This window comes from Triticum aestivum, chromosome 6D, assembly GCF_018294505.1.
Source record: "Triticum aestivum cultivar Chinese Spring chromosome 6D, IWGSC CS RefSeq v2.1, whole genome shotgun sequence".
Taxonomy (NCBI): Eukaryota; Viridiplantae; Streptophyta; class Magnoliopsida; order Poales; family Poaceae; genus Triticum; species Triticum aestivum.
Window position 1 is genome coordinate 424,695,134 of NC_057811.1, and position 17,485 is coordinate 424,712,618.

A 17,485-nucleotide genomic window follows, 5' to 3' on the forward strand; every position below is an offset into this window, starting at 1 on the left:
GCTTCTCGGCGAAAGTGATCCTTGTCTCCGAAGAGAACATCCATCTTGATCTTGCCGATCGGGGAACAGGACAGGCCGGGTACGATGCCATGGAAAACGGTCCGGCTCGGCATGAGCTGCTTCGCCTTGAGGTTCAACTTCTCCATGGTGTCTCGGTACAGTATGTTGATACTGCTTCCGCCATCAATCAGAACGCGGGAGAATCGGGCAGCCCGCCTCTTTGTTGCGAGGGTGACATCCAACACCAATGCGTAGGAGCCAGGGGATGGCATCACCTCTGGGTGATCGGCCCGGCTCCAGTTGATAGGCCTTCGGACCAATGCATGAACTCGGGGCTGCTGGAGGCGACTGCGTTGACCTCTTGGTGCTGTCGGCGCCGGCTGCGCTTGTCTTCAACCTGGCTCGTGAAGACGACGTAGGCGGCGTGCTCATCAGGGAACTCATCTTGAATGGCTCCGACTGCTGGTCGAGCAGCCGACTGCTGGGGGGCTGGAGGCGGCGGGCCGGGAGGCGGAGGTGGTACCAGCCCCTCGCCCTTGGAGATCCGGGTAAGCCAGTGGCACTTTCGGGTCGTGTGGTTGGATGGCTTCGCGCCGCTGTGGAACTTGCAGGGGGCGTCGAGAGTCTGCTCGTAGGAGAAGGCCGGCTGCCAAGCCGGCCTGCCGCCCTTCTTCTTGGGAGCAGGCCGTTCTTCGGGCTGCTGGTCTTCGACCGTGGCCACCTGCCGACTGGTGGAAGGCGGCATTGGGGCCTTGCGCTTGTGGTCGTTCTGGTAGGGGCGCCGATTGGAGTCGCCAGCTGGCGTCTTAGGACCCGGAGCGAGCACCTTCCCAAAGGCGCCTACTCGGAGCTCGGTCTTCATCGAGGAGTCAGCTGTGGCGTACTTGTCTGCAATGACCAGCAGCTCGTCGAGGGTAGCCGGCTCGTCGCAGAGGAGTCGGTGCTTGAGGAGGGTGCCCTCTCGGCACCCGGCGGTGAAGTATTCGATGGCCTGCACCTCGTGCACCCCCTCGCAGGAGTTGCGGAGCTCGGCCCACCGCGTGAGGTAGTCGCGGGTCGACTCGTCGGGCCCTTGGACGCATAGGGAGAGCTGGCGGGGCTTGGGAGGCCGCTTGTACGTGCTGGTGAAGTTGCGGACGAAGACTTCCGTGAAGTCCAGCCAGCTGTTCACGCTGTAGGGCTTGAGGCTGTTGAGCCAGGTGCGTGCCGTGCCTTGCAGCATGAGGGTGACGTACTTCACGGCTACGCGTCTGTTGCCGTTCGCTATACTGACAGCGGTGGAGTAGTCGATGAGCCAATCCTCCGGCTTCACGGAGCCGTTGTACTTGGGCGTATCTCTAGGGAGCGAAAACCCTTTGGGGAAGGGCTCGTCGCGGATGCGGGGGCCAAAGCATGGCGGGCCGACATCGTCTTCCTCTTCTAACGCCAGGGATCGAGCTAGGCGGTCGATCCGGTGGCGGGCGTCGTTCTCGCCGACTCCTTCGCGGCGGCCTAGTCGGCCACCGAGAGTCGGATGTGTGACAAGGGGCGGGGTGGGATATCTCTCCGCCCGAGTCGGGGGAGGAGGCGGATTGCCCTGGCGCTCCACTGCTCGAGGGCGGCCTTCCGCGTCGCGCTCGATGGTGATCCGAGTTCGGCTGCGGCTAGCGGCCGGCTCCTTGTCTTTTCTTGCGCGGGCGCCGCTTGCAGTCGGCGACCGGGATGTCGCGGCGTGCTCTCGGCGTGGGGGAGGACTCTCAGCGCGGGCGCCGGCTTCATGCCGTTCTGCGGCCGCGTCGATCAGCTGCTGGATGTGCTTTGTCATGTAGGGGAGCTCGTCAGCCCCCAGCCCATTTAGCTCTTCGGCGGCCGCCTGAGCGGCTCACAGATTCTCGAGTGGTGTGGCGTAGACGGGGCGGTCTGCCCCCAGCATGCTGGCGATGGCCGCGCCGCGCTTCTTGACGAGGCCGGCTCGGCTCGGCCCGCCATGAGGCGGCGTACCGAAGGCGGCGCGGTCGACTTCGCGCTAGTGGGCCTCGGTGAGGCGTCTCATGGAGGCTATCTTCTGGCCCTCCGCGATGAGGGCCCGGCGGCGTGCCTCCAGGGTCTCGGCGTCGGCGTCGGCCGGGATGGGGACGGACAAGTCATGCATCGCTGCTTGTAGGGCATCGTGGGCGTTCTCGCCCGACTCCGCGACGTGGCTGATGACCAGCACCTCAGTGACAGCGCTGCTGCCGCTGTCAGCTCGAGGGAGAGGGTCGTTGAAGATTACCACGTCGGAGGGGTAGGCGTCGAGCGATGCCGTGTCGGAGTCGACAAGCATCGGGTCGGTGGAGCCGACCGACTCCAAGTCTACAGCAAGCTCGCTGGAGACGTGAAGTTGGTCGAGGAGGCTGACGAGGCGACTCTCGGGGTAGTCTGTGCCCGCGTCGGACGCGGGCTCGTCGGAGATGCGAGTCTCGCCAAGAAGATCGGCGAGGCGGCTCGCTGCGCAGGCGTCGTCAACGCCTTGCAGCGCGTCGGGGCAAGCGCCATCGGGTGCAGCAGGCTGGCTGCGCTCGCGGGGGAGGAAAAGGGTTCCCGTCCAGAACAGGTCTCCGGACGACGGTGCACCTGGCCCCACGGTGGGCGCCAAATGTCGGGTGGTAGGTGCGACATATGCCAACGGGTGGCTTATCATTGTGGGAGCCAGTAAGACGTTGCCGGTGCCTGGAAACGGGATGAGGCGAAGACATGCACGCCGGCGGATCTTACCCAGGTTCGGGGCTCTCTGCGTGGAGATAACACCCCTAGTCCTGCTCTGCGGGGTCTCCGCATGATCACTAGATCAATATGAGTAGCTACAAGTGCTCCTTGAGCTGTCTGGCTAGAGGAAGAAGTAGGGCAAGGCTAGCTCTCTCTTTCTCTCTATGTGGTGTCTGAAACTCTATGAGATCAACCCTTTGCATGGGTGTCCCGGGGGGTTTATATAGGCCTACCCCCCAGGGGTACAATGGTAATCCGGCTGGGCGTGGGTCCCAGCCGTCAGCGTCTATGTTGGCTGGCTTCTCCGCCGGTCAGTGGGGCCCGCCGACTGGTGGGTCCCGCCGGCTGCCGGCTTCTGGCCGGCAGGCCGGCCCCACCGCTTGGGGGCTTTGTCGGCGGCTGGTTACTGTCGTCTCGCCTCTGATGACGAAGGCTTTGTCGAGGTAAGCGTGGCTACAGTGCCGCTGCCTCGCGGGCTATCACTGTAGCCTTACCTCGTCTTCTCTTCTTAATGAGGCACATGTTTCGAGGGAGGGAGGTGGCCGGCTATTGGGAGCCGGCCACACCCATGGCCGACTAGAGGAGGCCAGGCCGCCTTCGGATGTCTCTCTGGCAAAAGGGGCCCGCCGCCTACGGGCTGTACTGGCACGTGTCGTGGGTGACATAAAGGCCGACACGGCTACAACGCCGCGTCGGACGGGGGATGGCTGGCCCGTATGGCGCCCTGTGGCCATGCCTGTTCCGGGATTCAGGGGTAGTGGGCCGTACTGCGGCCACGCCCCGTCCTATCGCCATTGCGGGGGTACAGTCTTAGTAGGCGCAGTCTCGGCCGGCTCCTGGGGGCCGGCTTTCTTCATGGCCGGCTTCTGGGAGTCGGCTTTCTTCATGGCCGGCTTCTGGGAGTCGGTCCCTTTGGGGTCGGCTTCCTGGAGTCGGCAATCTCGTACCTTCCTTGGGGGAGGTTTATGTGGTTGGGTCGCCTTCCGGGAGTCGGCTTTCTTCACGGTCGGCTTCTCGGAGTCGGCCTTGGGGACAGCCGGTCGGGGGAAGGCGGCCCTATGCTTTGTATGCTTGAAGGCTTGAATGGCTTGATAATTTTTCAAAGAGCCAGGGGGAGTCGGTTTGGCTACCCGTGGCCATTTACTCCGACATTTTATGATAAAGATGCAAAGTAAAGAAAGTAAAATAAAACCGGCGCTAGAAATAGCTTGTTGTCGGGAGATTAATATGATGGAAAATAGACACGGGGGCCATAGGTTTCACTAGTGGCTTCTCTCAAGAACATAAATATTACGGTGGGTGAACAAATTACTGTTGAGCAATTGACAGAATTGAGCATAGTTATGAGAATATCTAGGTATGATCATGTATATAGGCATCAGGTCCGAGACAAGTAGACCGACTCCTGCCTGCATCTACTACTATTACTCCACACATCGACCGCTATCCAGCGTGCATCTAGAGTATTAAGTTCATAAGAACATAGTAACGCCTTAAGTAAGATGACATGATGTAGAGGGATAAACTCATGCAATATTATATAAACCCCATCTTGTTATCCTCGATGGCAACAATACAATACGTGCCTTGCTACCCCTACCATCATTGGGAAAGGACACCGCAAGATTGAACCCAAAGCTAAGCACTTCTCCCATTGCAAGAAAGATCAATCTAGTAGGCCAAACCAAACTGATAATTCAAAGAGACTTGCAAAGATAACCAATCATACATAAAAGAATTCAGAGAAGATTCAAATATTGTTCATAGATAAACTTGATCATAAACCCAGAATTCATCGGTCTCAACAAACACACCGCAAAAGAAGATTACATCGAATAGATCTCCACAAGAGAGGGGGAGAACATTGTATTGAGATCCAAAAAGAGAGAAGAAGCCATCTAGCTAATAACTATGGACCCGAAGGTCTGAGGTAAACTACTCACACATCATCGGAGAGGCCATGGTGTTGATGGAGAAGCCCTCCGTGATCGATGCCCCCTCCGGCGGAGCTCCGGAACAGGCCCCAAGATGGGATCTCACGGGTACAGAAGGTTGCGGCGGTGGAATTAGGTTTTTGGCTCCATATCTGGTAGTTTGGGGGTACGTAGGTATATATAGGAGGAAGGAGTACGTCGGTGGAGTAACAGGGGGCCCACGAGGGTGGAGGGTGCGCCCTGGGGGGTAGGCGCGCCCCTAGCTCGTGCCCTCCTGGTTGATGTCTTGACGTAGGGTCCAAGTCCTCTGGATCACGTCCGTTCCGAAAATCACGTTCCCGAAGGTTTCATTCCGTTTGGACTCCGTTTGATATTCTTTTTCTGCGAAACTCTGAAATAGGCAAAAACAGCAATTCTCGGTTGGGCCTCCAGTTAATAGGTTAGTCCCAAAAATAATATAAAAGTGTATAATAAAGCCCAATAATGTCCAAAACAGAATATAATATAGCATGGAACAATAAAAAATTATAGATACGTTGGAGATGTATCAAGCATCCCCAAGCTTAATTCGTGCTCGTCCTTGAGTAGGTAAATGATAAAAACAGAATTTTTGATGTGGAATGGTACTTGGCATAATTTCAATGTAATTCTTCTTAATTGTGATATGAATATTCAGATCCGAAAGATTCAAGACAAAAGTTTAATATTGACATAGAAATAATAATACTTCAAGCATACTAACTAAGCAATTATGTCTTCTCAAAATAACATGGCCAAAGAAAGTTCATCCCTACAAAATCATATAGTTTAGTCATGCTTCATTTTCGTCACACAAGAATGCTCTCATCATGCACAACCCCGATGACAAGCCAAGCAATTGTTTCATACTTTAGTAATCTCAAACGTTTTCAACCTTCACGCAATACATGAGCGTGAGCCATGGATATAGCACTATGGGTGGAATAGAATATAATGATGGGGGTTATGTGGAGAAGACAAAATGGGAGAAAGTCTCACATCAACGAGGCTAATCAATGAGCTATGGAGATGCCCATCGATTGATGTTAATGCAAGGAGTAGGGATTGCCATGCAACGGATACACTAGAGCTATAAATATATGAAAGCTCAACAAAAGAAACTAAGTGGGTGTGCATCCAACTTGCTTGTTCACGAAGACCTAGGGCATTTGAAGAAGCCCAATGTTGGAATATACAAGCCAAGTTCTATAATGAAAAATTCCCACTAGTATATGAAAGTGACAAAACAAGAGACTCTCTATCATGAAGATTATGGTGCTACTTTGAAGCACAAGTGTGGTAAAACGATAGTAACATTGTCCCTTCTCTCTTTTTCTCTCATTTTTTTGGGCCTCCCTTTTTTTATGGCCTTTCTCTTTTTTTATTCCTCACTTGGGACAATGCTCTAGAAAATGATGATCATCACACTTCTATTGATTTACAACTCAATGATTACAACTCGATACTAGAACAAAGTATGACTCTATATGAATGCCTCCGGCGGTGTACCAGGATATGCAATGAACCAAGAGTGACATCTATGAAAGAATTATGAATGGTGGCTTTGCCACAAATACTATGTCAACTACATGATCATGCAAAGCGATATGACAATGATGAACATATCATGATAAACGGAACAGTGGAAAGTTGCATGGCAATATATCTCGGAATGCCTATGGAAATGCCATAATAGGTAGGTATGGTGGCTGTTTTGAGGAAGATATAAGGAGGTTTATGTGTGAAAGAGCGTATCATATCACGGGGTTTGGATGCACCGGCGAAGTTTGCACCAACTCTCAATGTGAGAAAGGGCAATGCACGGTACCGAAGAGGCTAGCAATGATGGAAAGGTGAGAGTCCGTATAATCCATGGACTCATCATTAGTCATAAAGAAATCACATACTTATTGCAAAAATCTACAAGTCATCAAAAACCAAGCACTACGCGCATGCTCCTAGGGGGATAGATTGGTAGGAAAAGACCATCACTCGTCCCCGACGGCCACTCATAAGGAGGACAATCCAAGAACACCTCATGTTTCAAATTTGTTACATAACGTTTACCATACGTGCATGCTACAGAACTTGCAAACTTCAACACAATTATTTCTCAAATTCACAACTACTCAACTATCACAACTTTGATATCACTACCTCCATGTCTCAAAACAATCATCAAGCATCAAACTTCTCTTAGTATTCAACACACTCATAAGAAAGTTTTTACTAGTCTTGAATACCTAGCATATTAGGATTATTTAAGCAAATTACCATGCTGTTTAAGACCCTCAAAATACTCTAAGTGAAGCATGAGGGAATAATAGTTTCTATAAAACAAAACCACCACCGTGCTCTAAAACATATAAGTGAAGTACTAGAGCAAAAACTATATAACTCAAAAGATATAAGTGAAGCACATAGAGTATTCTAATAATTTCCGTATCATGTGTGTCTCTCTCAAAAGGTGTGTACAGCAAAGATGATTGTGGTAAACTAAAAAGCAAAGACTCAAATCATACAAGACGCTCCAAGCAAAACACATATCATGTGGTGAATAAAAATATAGCTCCAAGTAAAGTTACCGATGGAAGTAGACGAAAGAGGGGATGCCTTCCGGGGCATCCCCAAGCTTTGGCTTTTAGGTGTCCTTAGATTATCTTGGGGTGCCATGGGCATCCCCAAGCTTAGGCTCTTGCCACTCCTTGTTCCATAATCCATCAAATCTTTTACCCAAAACTTGAAAACTTCACAACACAAAACTTAACAGAAAATCTCGTGAGCTCCGTTAGCGAAAGAAAACAAAAGACCACTTCAAGGTACTGTAATGAACTCATTCTTTATTTATATTGGTGTTAAACCTACTGTATTACAACTTCTCTATGGTTTATAAACTATTTTACTAGCCATAGATTCATCAAAATAAGCAAACAACACACGAAAAATAGAATCTGTCAAAAACAGAACAGTCTGTAGTAATCTGTAACTAACACAAACTTCTGGAACCCCAAAAAATTCAGCCAAAATATGACGACCTAGAAAATTTGTTTATTGATCAGCAGCAATTGGAATCAATATTTTATCACGTTCTGGTGATTTTTAACAATTATTTTCGTGAACAGAAAGTTTCTGGAATTTACAGCAAGATCAAATAACTATCATCCAAGAAAATCCTATAGGTTTAACTTGGCACAAACACTAATTAAAACATAAAAACAAGTCTAACCAGAGGCTAGATCAAAGATTTATTCCTAAACAGAAGCAAAAAGAAAAAAAACTAAAAATAAAATTGGGTTGCCTCCCAACAAGCGCTATCATTTAACACCCCTAGCTAGGCATAATAGCAAGGATAGATCTAGGTATTGCCATCTTTAGTAGGCAATCCATAAGTGGCTCTCATAATAGATTCATATGGTAATTTTATTTTCTTTCTTGGGAAGTGTTCCATGCCTTTCCTCAACGGAAATTGGAATCTAATATTCCCTTCCTTCATATCAATAATTGCACCAATCGTTCTAAGGAAAGGTCTACCAAGAATAATAGGACATGAAGGATTGCAATCTATATCAAGAACAATAAAATCTACGGGCACATAGTTCCTATTTGCAACAATGAGAACATCATTAATTCTTCCCATAGGTTTCTTAATAGAGGAATCCGCAAGGTGCAAGTTTAGAGAGCAATCATCAAAATCACGGAAACCTAGCAAATCGCACAAAGTCTTTGGAATCGTGGAAACACTAGCACCCAAAACACACAAAGCATAGCATTCATGATATTTAATTTTAATTTTAATAGTACGTTCCCATTCATCATAAAGTTTTCTAGGGATAGAAACTTCCAACTCAAGTTTTTCTTCATAATATTGCATCAAAGCATCAACGATATGTTTGGTAAAAGCTTTATTTTGACTATAAGCATGAGGAGAATTTAGCACGGGTTGCAACAAGGAAATACAATCTATCAAAGAGCAATTATCATAATTAAATTCCTTGAAATCCAAAATAGTGGGTTCATTAATATCTAATGTTTTGATCTCTTCAATCCCACTTTTATCAATTTTAGCATCAAGATCTAAAAACTCCGAATTTCTGGAATGCCTTCTAGGTAAAGGTGGATCATATTCAGTCCCATCATTATCAAGATTCATATTGCAAAACAAAGATTTAATAGGGGACACATCAATAACTTTTAGATCTTCATCTTTATTTTCATAGAAACTAGAAGAACACGCTTTCACAAAGCAATCTTTCTTAGCACGCATCCTAGCGGTTCTTTCTTTGCACTCATCAATGGAAATTATCATGGCTTTGAGAGACTCATTGATATCATGCTTAGGTGGAATAGATCTAAGTTTTAAAGAATCAACATCAAGAGAAATTCTATCAACGTTCCTAGCCAATTCATCAACTTTAAGCAATTTTTCTTCAAGCAAAGCATTGAAATTCTTTTGCGAATTCATAAATTCCTTAACACTAGTCTCAAATTCAGAAGGCATCTTATTAAAGTTTCCATAAGAATTGTTGTAGGAATTACCATAATTATTAGAGGAATTACTAGGATAAGGCCTAGGATTAAAGTTTCCTATATACGCGTTGTTACCAAAATTATTCCTACCAACAAAATTCACATCCATAGATTCATTATTATTCTCAATCAAAGTAGACAAAGGCACATCATTAGGATCAGAAGAAACACTCTTAGTAGCAAATAATTTCATAAGTTCATCCATCTTTCCACTCAAAACATTAATTTCTTCTATCACATGCACTTTTTTATTAGTAGATCTTTCAGTGTGCCATTGAGAATAATTAACCATAATATTATCTAGGAGTTTAGTAGCTTCTCCTAAAGTGATTTCCATAAAAGTGCCTCCCGCGGCCGGATCTAAAAGATTTCTAGAAGAAAAATTCAATCCGGCAAAATTTTTTGTATAATCATCCACAAATTCAAACCATGCGTAGGGCAATTACGTATCATTAATTTTATCCTCACCAAAGCTTGTGCAACATGTTCATGATCAAGTTGCTTAAAATTCATAATATCGTTTCTAAGAGAGATAATTTTAGTGGGAGGGAAATACTTAGAGATAAAAGCATCTTTGCACTTATTCCAAGAATCAATACTATTTTTAGGCAAAGACGAAAACCAAGCTTTAGCACGATCTCTAAGCGAAAAAGGAAATAGTTTCAATTTAACAATATCATTGTCCACATCTTTCTTCTTTTGCATATCACACAAATCAACGAAGCTATTTAGATGGGTAGCGGCATCTTCACTAGGAAGGCCCGCGAATTGATCTTTCATGACAAGATTCCGCAAAGCAGCATTGATTTCACAAGAGTCAGTATCGGTAAGAGGGGCAATCGGAGTGCTAAGGAAATCATTATTGTTGGTACTAGTAAAGTCACACAATTTAGTATTATCTTGAGCCATCATGACAAGCAAGCAATACAACACACGAGCAAACAAGAAGCAAGCGAAAAAGAGGCGAACGGAAAAGAGAGGGCGAATAAAACGGCAAGGGTGAAGTGGGGGAGAGGAAAACGAGAGGCAAATGGCAAATAATGTAATGCGGTAGATAAGGGTTTGTGATGGGTACTTGGTATGTTGACTTTTGCGTAGACTCCCCGGCAACAGCGCCAGAAATCCTTCTTGCTACCTCTTGAGCACTGCGTTGGTTTTCCCTTGAAGAGGAAAGGGTGATGCAGCAAAGTAGCGTAAGTATTTCCCTCAGTTTTTGAGAACCAAGGTATCAATCCAGTAGGAGGCCACGCACGAGTCCCTCGCACCTACACAAACAAATAAATCCTCGCAACCAACGCGATAAGGGGTTGTCAATCCCTACACGGTCACTTACGAGAGTGAGATCTGATAGATATGATAAGATAATATTTTTGGTATTTTTATGATAAAGATGCAAAGTAAAGAAAGTAAAATAAAAATAGCGCCAGAAATAGCTTGTTGTTGGGAGATTAATATGATGGAAAATAGACCTGGGGGCCATAGGTTTCACTAGTGGCTTCTCTCAAGATCATAAATATTACGGTGGGTGAACAAATTACGGTTGAGCAATTGACAGAATTGAGCATAGTTATGAGAATATCTAGGTATGATCATGTATATAGGCATCACGTCCGAGACAAGTAGACCGACTCCTGCCTGCATCTACTACTATTACTCCACACATCGACCGCTATCCAGCATGCATCTAGAGTATTAAGTTCATAAGAACAGAGTAACGCCTTAAGTAAGATGACATGATGTAGAGGGATAAACTCATGCAATATGATATAAACCCCATCTTGTTATCCTCGATTGCAACAATACAATACGTGCCTTGTTGCCCCTACTGTCACTGGGAAAGGACACGGCAAGATTGAACCCAAAGCTAAGCACTTCTCCCATTGCAAGAAAGATCAATCTAGTAGGCCAAACCAAACTAATAATTCGAAGAGACTTGCAAAGATAACCAATCATACATAAAAGAATTCAGAGAAGATTCAAATATTGTTCATAGATAAACTTGATCATAAACCCACAATTCATCGGTCTCAACAAACACACCGCAAAAGAAGATTACATCAAATAGATCTCCACGAGAGAGGGGAGAACATTGTATTGAGATGCAAAAAGAGAGAAGAAGCCATCTAGCTAATAACTATGGACCCGAAGGTCTGAGGTAAACTACTCACACATCATCGGAGAGGCTATGGTGTTGATGTAGAAACCCTCCGTGATCGATGCCCCCTCCGGCGGAGCTCCGAAACAGGCCCCAAGATGGGATCTCACGGGTACAGAAGGTTGCGGCGGTGGAATTAGGTTTTTGGCTCCGTATCTGGTAGTTTGGGGGTATGTAGGTATATATAGGAGGAAGGAGTACGTCGGTGGAGCAACAGGGGGCCCACAAGGGTGGAGGGCGCGCCCTGGGGGGTAGGCGCGCCCCCTACCTCGTCCCTCCTGGTTGATGTCTTGACGTAGGGTCCAAGTCCTCTGGATCACGTTCGTTTCGAAAATCACGTTCCCGAAGGTTTCAGTCCGTTTGGACTCCGTTTGATATTCTTTTTCTGCGAAACTCTGAAATAGGCAAAAAACAACAATTCTGGGCTGGCCCTCCGGTTAATAGGTTAGTCCCAAAAATAATATAAGAGTGTATAATAAAGCCCAATAATGTCCAAAACAGAATATAATATAGCATGGAACAATCAAAAATTATAGATGCGTTGGAGACGTATCAGCTTCTCTCAAGATAGCATATCTTACGGTGGGTGAACAAATTACTGCCGAGCAATTGATAGAAAAGCGCATAGTTATGAGAATGTCTAGGCATGATCATTAACATAGGCATCACGTCCGTGACAAGTAGACCGAAACGATTCTGCATCTACTACTATTACTCCACACATCGACTGCTATCCAGCATGCATCTAGAGTATTAAGTTCATAAGAACAGAATAACGCATTAGGCAAGATGACATGATGTAGAGGGATAAACTCAAGCAATATGATATAAACCCCATCTTTTTATCCTCGATGGCAACAATACAATACGTGCCTTGCTGCCCCTGCTGTCACTGGGAAAGGACACCGCAAGATTGAACCCAAAGCTAAGCACTTCTCCCATTGCAAGAAAGATCAATCTAGTAGGCCAAACCAAACTGATAATTCGAAGAGACTTGCAAAGATATTAAATCATGCATATAAGAATTCAGAGAAGAATCAAATATTGTTCATAGATAATCTTGATCATAAACCCACAATTCATCGAATCTCGACAAACACACTACAAAAAGAATTACATCGAATAGATCTCCAAGAAGATCGAGGAGAACTTTGTATTGAGATCCAAAGAGAGAGAAGAAGCCATCTAGCTAATAACTATGGACCTGAAGGTATGTGGTAAACTATTCACACATTATCGGAGAGGCTATGGTGTTGATGTAGAAGCCCTCCGTGACCGAATCCCCCTCCGACGGAGCGCCAGAAAAGGCCCCAAGATGGGATCTCACGGGTACAGAAGGTTGCGGCGGTGGAAAAGTGGTTTCGTGGATCCCTTGGATCTTTTCAGGGTATAAGAGTATATATAGGCGAAAGAAGTAGGTCGGTGGAGCTGCGAGGGGCCCACGAGGGTGGGGGGCGCGCCTACCCCCCTGGGCGTGCCCTCCTGCCTCGTGGCTTCCTCGTTGCTTCCTTGACGCCCACTCCAAGTCTCCTGGATTGTGTTTGTTCTAAAAAAGATCATCGCGAAGGTTTCGTTCCGTTTGGACTCCGTTTTATATTCCTTTTCTGTGAAACACTGAAATAGGCAAAAAAACAACAATTTGCACTGGGCCTTCGGTCAATAGGTTAGTCCCAAAAATAATATAAAAAGGTATATTAAAGCCCATTAAACATCCAAAATAGATAATATAATAGCATGGAACAATAAAAAATTATAGATACGTTGGAGACGTATCAAGCATCCCCAATCTTAATTTCTGCTCGTCCTCGAGTAGGTAAATGATAAAAACAGAATTTTTGATGTGGAATGCTTCCTAGCATAATGTTCAGATCCGAAAGATTCAAGACAAAAGTTTAATATTGACATAAAAATTATAATACTTCAAGCATACTAACTAAGCAATTATGTCTTCTCAAAATAACATGGCCAAAGAAAGCTTATCCCTACAAAATCATATAGTTTGGCTATGCTTCATTTTCATCACACAAAAATGCTCACATCATGCACAACCCCGATGACAAGCCAAGCAATTGTTTCATACTTTACTATTCTCAAACTTTTTTCAACTTTCACGCAATACATGAGCGTGAGCCATGGACATAGCACTATGGGTGGAATAGAATATAATGATGGGGGTTGTGTGGAGAAGACAAAAAAGGAGAAAGTCTCACATTGACGCGGCTAATCAACGGACTATGGAGATGCCCATCAATTGATGTCAATGCGAGGAGTAGGGATTGCCATGCAACGGATGCACTAGAGCTATAAATGTATGAAAGCTCAACAAAAGAAACTAAGTGGGTGTGCATCCAACTTGCTTGCTCACAAAGACTTAGGGCATTTGAGGAAGCCCATTGTTGGAATATACAAGCCAAGTTCTATAATGAAAAATTCCCACTAGTATATGAAAGTGACAATATAAAAGACTCTCTATCATGAAGATCATGGTGCAACTTTGAAGCACAAGTGTGGAAAAATGATACTAGCATTGTCCCTTTTATTTCTATTTTTTTATCTGGCCTTTTTTTTGCCTTTCTTTTTTTGCGACAACGCTCTATTAATGATGATCATCACACTTCTATTTATTTACAACTCAAAGATTACAACTCGATACTAGAACAAAGTATGACTCTATATGAATGCCTCCGGCGGTGTACCGGGATGGGCAATGAAACAAGAGTGACATGTATGAAAATATGCATGGTGGCCTTGCCACATATACGATGTCAACTACATGATCATGCAAGGTAATATGACAATGATGAAATTTGTCATAATAAACGGAACGGTGGAAAGTTGCATGGCAATATATCTCGGAATGGCTATGGAAATGACATAATAGGTAGGTATGCTGGCTGTTTTGAGGAAGATATAAGGAGGTTTATGTGTGATAGAGCGTATCATATCACGGGGGTTGGATGCACCGACGAAGTTTGCACCAACTCTCAAGGTGAGAAAGGGCAATGCACGATACCGGAGAGGCTAGCAATGATGGAAAGGTGAGAGTGTGTATAATCCATGGACTCAACAGTCATAAAGAACTCACATACTTATTGCAAAATTCTACAAGTCATCAAAATCCAAGCACTACGCACATGCTCCTAGGGGGATAGATTGGTAGGAAAAGACCATCGCTCGTCCCCGACCGCCACTCATAAGGAGGACAATCAAAGAAACACCTCATGCTTCAAATTTGTGACACAACGTTTACCATACGTGCATGCTACGGGACTTGCAAACTCCAACACAAGTATTTCTCAAATTCACAATTACTCATCTAGCATGACTCTAATATTACCATCTTCATATCTCAAAACAATCATGAAGTATCAAACTTCTCATAGTATTCAATGCACTCTATATGGAAGTTTTTATTATACCCATCTTGGATGTCTATCATATTAAGACTAATTTTATAGCCAAAGCAAATTACCATGCTGTTCTAAAGGACTCTCAAAATAATATAAGTGAAGCATGAGAGATCAATAATTTCTATAAAATAAAACCACCACCGTGCTCTAAAAGATATAAGTGAAGCACTAGAGCAAAATTATCTAGCTCAAAAGATATAAGTGAAGCACATAGAGTATTCTAATAAATTCTGATTCATGCGTGTCTCTCCAAAAGGTGTGTACAACAAGGATGATTGTGGTAAACTAAAAATCAAAAACTCAAATCATACAAGACGCTCCAAGCAAAACACATATCATGTGGTGAATAAAAATATAGCCTCAAGTAAAGTTACCGATAGACGAAGACGAAAGAGGGGATGCCTTCCGGGGCACCCCCAAGCTTAGGCTTTTGGTTGTCCTTGAATTTTACTTTGGGGTGCCTTGGGCATCCCCAAGCTTAGGCTCTTGCCACTCCTTATTCCAAAATCCATCAAGTCTTTACCCAAAAACTTGAAAACTTTCACAACACAAAACTCAACAGAAAATCTCATGGGCTCCGTTAGTATAAGAAAACAAACCACAACTTTAAGGTACTGTAATGAACTCATTCTTTATTTATATTGGTGTTAAACCTACTGTATTCCAACTTCTCTATGGTTCATACCCCCCGATACTAGCCATAGATTCATTAAAATAAGCAAACAACACACGAAAAACAGAATCTATCAAAAACAGAACAGTCTATAGCAATCTGATTTGTTAAAATACTTCTGGAACTCCAAAAATTCTGAAAAACTAGGACAACCTGGATAATTTGTATATTGATCTACTTCAAAAAGAATTGATATTTTATCACGGTGTGGTGAATTTTAACAATTATTTTCGAGAGCGCAAAGTTTCTGTCTTTTTCAGGAAGATCAAACAACTATCACCCAAGAAGATCCTATTGGTTCTACTTGGCACAAACACTAATTAAAACATAAAAACACATCCAAACAGAGGCAGATGAATTATTTATTACTAAATAGAAACAAAAAACAAGAAACAAAAAATAAAATTGGGTTGCCTCCCAACAAGCGCTATCGTGTAACGCCCCTAGCTAGGCATAAAAACAAGAATAGATCTAGGTATTGCCATCTTTGGTATGCAATCCATAAGTGGCTCTCATAATAGATTCATAGGGTAATTTAATTTTCTTCCTAGCAAAGTGTTCCATGCCTTTCCTTAATGGAAATTGGAATCTAATGTTTCCTTCTTTCATATCAATAATTGCACCAATCGTTCTAAGGAAAGGTCTACCAAGAATAATAGGACATGTATGATTGCAATCTATATCAAGAACAATGAAATCTACGGGCACATAATTCCTATTTGCAAAAAATAAGAACATCATTAATCCTTCCCATAGGTTTCTTAATGGTGGAATCCGCAAGATGCAAATTTAAAGAACAATCATCAAATTCACGAAAACCTAGCACATCACACAAAGTTTTGGGAATCGTGGAAACACCAGCACCCAAATCACATAAAGCATAGCATTCATGATATTTAATCTTAATTTTAATAGTAGGTTCCCACTCATCATAAAGTTTTCTAGGGATAGAAACTTCTAATTCAAGTTGTTCTTCATAGGATTGCATTAAAGCATCAACGATATGTTTAGTAAAAGATTTATTTTGATCATAAGCATGAGGAGAATTTAACACGGATTGCAACAAAGAAATACAATCTATCAAAGAACAATTATCATAATTAAATTCCGTGAAATCTAAAATAATGGGTTCATTGCTATGTAAAGTTTTGACCTCTTCAATCCCACTTTTACCAATTTTTGCATCAAGATCTAAAACCCCCGAATCATTGGGACGCCTTTTAACTAAAGTTGACTCATCTCTAGTCCCATCTTTATCAAGATTCATGTTGGAAAACAAAGATTTAATGGATACTAGAAGAACACGCTTTCCCAAAGCAATCTTTTTTTAGCACGCATCCTAACGGTTCTTTCTTTGCACTCATCAATGGAAATTCTCATGGCTTTGAGAGACTCATTGATATCATGCTTAGGTGGAATAGATCTAAGTTTCAAAGAATCAACATCAAGAGAAATTCTATGCACGTTCCTAGCCAACTCATCAATCTTAGGCAATTTTTCTTCAAGCAAAGCATTGAAATTCTTTTGCGAAATCATAAATTATTTAACACTAGTCTCAAAATCAGAGGGCATCTTATTAAAATTTCCATAAGAGTTGTTGTAGGAATTACCATAATTATTAGAGGAATTACTAGGGAACGGCCTAGAATTGAAATTTCGTCTATACGCGTTGTTACCAAAATTGTTCCTACCAACAAAATTCACATCCAAGGATTCATTATTATTCTCAATCAAGGTGGACAAAGGCATATCATTAGGATCAGAAGAAACACTCTTATTAGCAAACAATTTCATAAGTTCATCCATCTTTCCACTCAAAACATTAATCTCTTCTATCGCATGAACCTTTTTACTAGTAGATCTTTCGGTGTGCCATTGAGAATAATTAACCATAATATTATCTAGGAGTTTAGTAGCTTCTCCTAAAGTGATTTCCATAAAAGTGCCTCCCGCTGCCGAATCTAAAAGATTTCTAGAAGCAAAATTCAATCCAACATATTTTTTTGTATAATCATCCATAAATTCAATCCATGTGTAGGGCAAT